The sequence below is a fragment of the Pongo abelii genome, chromosome X (assembly GCF_028885655.2).
Source record: "Pongo abelii isolate AG06213 chromosome X, NHGRI_mPonAbe1-v2.0_pri, whole genome shotgun sequence".
Lineage (NCBI taxonomy): Eukaryota > Metazoa > Chordata > Mammalia > Primates > Hominidae > Pongo > Pongo abelii.
In genome coordinates, this window is record NC_072008.2 from 122,656,741 (window position 1) to 122,662,613 (window position 5,873).

The window sequence follows — 5,873 nt, forward strand, 5'->3', positions numbered from 1 at the left end:
TACATTTTATTCATTGGGAAATATAATTCCTGCATTGACCTAGAATACAAAAAGAAATCCACAAGTTGTTGAGATTCTGACTGATATACAGCTGCATTAAAATGAGAGACAATGTAGTACGCTTTCCCTGTTTTCTTTCGGTCACCACAGAGTAATAAAGGAAACATATTTTTTAATTACCATTTCTTACTAGAATGTTGAAATATTAGCCTCCAGATACCCATTTAAAAGCCTGAAACCAGATGGTGGAAAATATCAAACTGAATCAAAGTAAAGGGGAGAACAACATGACTAAAGTGATTTGGAGACATCGGATGCATGGAAACGGAGCATAATAAAGACTCCAAGAGAAAGAAAGACAAGGCAGAACTCAACTACTAACATCTCTAAAACCTCAGATGTATTTCAGAAAATGATATCAACTCAATAATGAGCAAATTCACACTTTATTTCGCTGGATGGCTAGAAATCATAAGCTGTAGTTTCCAGCATTAGATGTGAAATTGCTTCTTTAAGTATAAGTGATTTTGATACCTTAAATTTCCATGGTGGCTTTCTTTTCTTTTCTTTTTTTTTTTTCTTTTTGAAGGTGTCATTTTATTTGAGACTCAAAACCACACTAAGCATTTTTTAAATATACTTTAAGTTCTGGGACACGTGCAGAACGTGCAGGTTTGTTACATAGGGATACATATGTCATGGTGGTTTGCTGCACCTAACAAGCCGTCATCTACGCTAGGTATTTATCCTAATGCTATCCCTCCCCAACACCCCTACCCCCAACAGGCCCTAGTGTATGATGTTCCCCTCCTGGTGTCCATGTGTTCTCATTGTTCAACTCCCACTTATGACTGAAAACATGTGATATTTGGTTTTCTGTTCCTGTGTTAGTTTGCTGAGAATGATGATTTCCATCTTCATCCATGTCCCTGAAAAGGACCTGAACTCATCATTTTTTATGGCTGCATAGTATTGAATGGTGTATATGTGCCATATTTTCTTCATCTAGTCTATCACTGAAGAGCTTTTGGGTTGGTTCCAAGTCTTTGCTATTATGAACAGTGCCACAGTAAACATATGTGTGCGTGTGTCTTTATAGTAGAATGATTTATAATCCTTTGGGTATATACCCAGTAATGGGATTGCTGGGTCAAATGATATTTCTAGTTCTAGATCCTTGAGGAATCACCACACTGTCTTCCACAGTGTTTGAACTAATTTACACTCCCACCAACAGTGTCAAAGCATGCCTAAGTTCTCCACATTCTCTCCAGCATCTGTTGTTTCCTGAAAAATATGGAACATGTCACAAATTTGCATGTCATCCTTGCTCAGGGGCCATGCTAATCTTCTCTGTATCGTTCCAATTTTAGTATACGTGCTGCCCAGGCCAACACAAACATTTTCTTTTTTTTTTATTATACTTTAAGTTTTAGGGTACATATGCACAACATGCAGGTTAGTTACATATGTATACATGTGCCATGTTGGTGTGCTGCACCCGGTAACTTCTCATTTAACATTAGGTATATCTCCAAATGCTATCCCTCTCCCCTCCCCCCACCCCACAACAGGCCCAGGTGTATGATGTTCCCCTTCCTGTGTCCATGTATTCTCATTGTTCAATTCCCACCTATGAGTGAGAATATGCAGTGTTTGGTTTTTTGTCCTTGCGATAGTTCGCTGAGAATGATGGTTTCCAGCTTCATCCATGTCCCTACAAAGGACATGAACTCATCATTTTTTATGGCTGCATAGTACTCCATGGTGTATATGTGCCACATTTTCTTAATCCAGTCTATCATTGTTGGACATTTGGGTTGGTTCCCAGTCTTTGCTATTGTGAATAGTGCCGCAATAAACATACGTGTGCATGTGTCTTTATAGAAGCATGACTTATAATCCTTTGGGTATATACCCAGTAATGGAATGGCTAGGTCAAATGGTATTTCTAGTTCTAGATCCCTGAGGAATCACCACACTGACTTCCACAATGGTTGAACTAGTTTACAGTCCCACCAACAGTGTAAAAGTGTTCCTGTTTCTCCACATCCTCTCCAGCACCTGTTGTTTCCTGACTTTTTAATGATCGCCATTCTAACTGGTGTGAGATGGTATCTCATTGTGGTTTTGATTTGCATTTCTCTGATGGCCAGTGATGATGAGCATTTTTTCATGTGTCTTTTGGCTGCATAAATGTCTTCTTTTGAGAAGTGTCTGTTCATATCCTTTGCCCACTTTTTGATGGGGTTGTTTGTTTTTTTCTTGTAAATTTGTTGGAGTTCATTGTAGATTCTGGATATTAGCCCTTTGTCAGATGAGTAGATTGCAAAATTTTTCTCCCATTCTGTAGGTTGCCTGTTCACTCTGATGGTAGTTTCTTTTGCTGTGCAGAAGCTCTTGAGTTTAATTAGATCCTATTTGTCAATTTTGGCTTTTGTTGCCATTGCTTTTTGTGTTTTAGACATGAAGTCCTTGCCCATGCCTATATCCTGAATGGTATTGCCTAGGTTTTCTTCTAGGGTTTTTATGGTTTTAGGTCTAACATTTAAGTCTTTAATCCATCTTGAATTAATTTTTGTATAAGGCGTAAGGAAGGGATCCAGTTTCGGCTTTCTACATATGGCTAGCCGGTTTTCCCAGCACCATTTATTAAATAGGGAATCGTTTCCCCATTTCTTGTTTTTGTCAGGTTTGTCAAAGATCAGATAGTTGTAGATATGCGGCATTATTTCTGAGGGCTCTGTTCTGTTCCATTGGTCTATATCGCTGTTTTGGTACCAGTACCATGCTGTTTTGGTTACTGTAGCCTTGTAGTATAGTTTGAAGTCAGGTAGCGTGATGCCTCCAGCTTTGTTCTTGTGGCTTTCTTTTCAAATAGTTTTCTCAAACTGAGGTTTGCAATGACATAGTTGTTAGCTTAACCTTGCAAAGAGAATAATGCCCTAGCAACATTGACCTTCTTCTCCTTTCTTCTAGTTCAACTCCACATTCTTCACCACATGCCTCCAATACTCAACCACCATATACAGTGGTACCCCTTTATCTGTGGTTTCACTTTCCTAGGTTTCAGTTACCCATGGTCAGCTGCATTCAGAAAATGTGTGAGTACCCCTGGCCATCAGGGTGAAACCTTGTCTTTATTTAAAAAAATACAAAAAAATTAGTCTAGCATGGTGGCACACAACTGTAGTCCCAGTTACTGAGGCAGAAGAATAGCTTGAACCCAGGAGGTGGAGGTTGCCATGAGTCGAGATGGTGCCACTGCACTCCAGCCTGGGTGACAGAGCGAGACCCAACTCAAAAACAGAAAAAAAAAAAAGAAAAGAAAAAAAGAAACTGGGTGAGTACAATACAATAAGATGTAGAGAGACATAGAGACAGTGACACACACACACACACACACACACACACACACAAGATAGAGAAAGAGAGAGAATGAGTCCACATTCACATAGCTTTTGTTACAATGTATTGTTATAGTTCTATTTTATTATTAGTTTTTGATTGGTTATTTGTTCTTAATCTCTTACTGTGTTATGTATGTATAGGACAAAATATATATACAAATACTATATAAAGTCTATAGGTATAGTTTACAGTTGTTGGCCCAACATAATCACTGATATCACCCTTTTTCAGCCTCAAAAATGTTCTAGTTTGGATATTAATTTATATGACAACTCTTTCTATAGGGTATAAGAGGAAAGGTGTTTAACCCAGGCAACCTCCCACAGAAAACTGTAACCAAAAGCCTAAAGGCTGAGTAAGTGATCGCTAGACAGAAGGAGATATAAGAAATGCTTCCCAGGCAAAGAATATAGCATATGAAAAAACCAAGAAAGAAGATGTGCTAGCACATTGAATAAAAGTAAATATGGCTGAAGTATTATAAGAATGGGAGAAAGTGTGCAAGATGAGAGAGTAGATTGGGCAGAAATCAAAGACGCCTTTCTGTGCCTTGAACACACCAAGCAAGCTCTGGTCTCGGGACCTTTGGGTCCTTTGTTACTTCTACCTAATGCATTCCTCCTCCAAAAATTTTCTTTAAAAATCCACATGGCAGCCAGGCGTGGTGGCTCATGCCTATAATCCCAGCACTTTGGGAGACCTAGGCGGGTGGATCACGAGGTCAGGAGTTCAAGACAGTCTGGCCAACACGGTGAAACCCCGTCTCTACTCAAATTACAAAAATTAGCCGGGCATGGTGGCACGAACCTGTAATCGCAGCTATTCGGGAGGCTGAGGCAGGAGAACGGCTTGAACCCTCAAGGCGGAGGTTGTGGTGAGCCGAGATCGCGCCACTGCACTCCAATCTGGGTGACAGAGCGAGACTCTCTCTAAAAAAAAAAAAAAAAAAAAAAAAAATCACATGGCTCTTTCCCTCACTTTATTGTAGACTTTGTTCAAATGTCGCTTAATTAGAGAAACCTCCCTTCGCCAGTCTAAAATAACATGCCTCCTCATCATTCTCTATTCCCTCAATTTGCCACATTTTTAATCATAGCACTTATTACTCCCTGATACATATTACTTATCACCTCTCTTTCCCAGTATAACATAAGCTTTACAAGAGAAACTTTATTTCTTCTTTTCATTGCTATACCTTTTTCGTCTAAACTTGTTTCTGGCACATTATAGTCATTCCACAAATATTTGATAAATGAAGACATGAAAAGCTCTTAGGTGCATGGCAGATAATAAGCATTAAAAAGTTAATTATGTTATTGTGAAGTATGATAGGGAAAGGAGATCATAAAAGTATGATAAAATTAAATATTTGAATATCACAGTATCACTGACGGGAAAGCTGGGTTTGAGTCTCTGCTTGAAACATCCCACAAAAAGAGGGACTTCACTATTTACTGAGATGGACTATACCATGATTACATAAAAGGTCTATCCATTCAAACATTTTTTCTTAGGTTGAGCTGAAATCTGCCTTTGTATTACTTCTATTTCCCCCAACTTAGAAAAAAAAACAGTAAATCTTTTCTGAAGAGTTAGTCTTCTATGATGTTTCTTTGCTTTTAGACAGAAAAAATAATTCCTCCAACTGTACTTCATGATTTTTGGTATGTTTTTAAAATATTAAGACAAAATGTTGTAGATATCAACAGATTAATAGGTATGATCTAATGAGCATCTTTTGTCCCTTGGTATCTATACTAATGCCATTTATTATTCTATGACCACTATTATTTATTGTTGTGAATTTTACTGTGATAAACATACAAGTGAATGTGTCTTTATAGTAGAATGATTTATATTCATTTGGTTATATACCCAATAATGAGATGACTAGGTCAAATGGTAATTCTCTTTTAAGGTTTTTGAGAAATTGCCAAACTGCTTTGCATGATGGCTGAACCAATTTACATCCCCACAAGCAGTGCATAAGTGTTCCTTTTCTCAACAACCTTGTCAGCATGTTATTTTTTGAGTTTTTAGTAATAGCCATTCTGACCCTTATGAAATATTATCTCATTGTAGTTTTGATTTGCATTTCTCTAATAATCGGTGATGTTGGTCATTTTTTATATGCTTGTTGGCTGCATGTATGTCTTCTTTTGAAAAGTGTCCATTTCCTTTGCCCACTTGTTAATGGGGTTGTCTTTTGTTTGTAAATTTGTTTAAATTTTTTATAGATTATGGATAATAGACCTTTGTCACATTCACAGTTTGCAAATATTTTCTCCCATTCTGTAAGTTGTCTGTTTACTCAGTTGATAGTTTGTTTTGCTATGCAGAAGCCCTTTATTTTAATTAGATGCCATGGGTCAACTTTTGGTTTTGTTGTAATTGCTTTTGGCATCTTTGACATGAAGTTTTTCCGAGGTCCTATGCCCAGAATGGTATTTCGTGGGTTATTG

The 5,873-nt window shown here is 37.7% G+C and overlaps 1 non-coding gene across 1 annotated transcript; it reads right to left on the bottom strand.

The window, feature by feature from the left end:
* Positions 1-1,290: 1,290 nt before the first annotated feature.
* Positions 1,291-1,397, bottom strand: LOC112131086 (U6 spliceosomal RNA). The gene has a single exon (XR_002913234.1). It is a non-coding gene; the product is annotated as a U6 spliceosomal RNA (small nuclear RNA).
* Between the last annotated feature and the right edge of the window lie 4,476 nt (positions 1,398-5,873).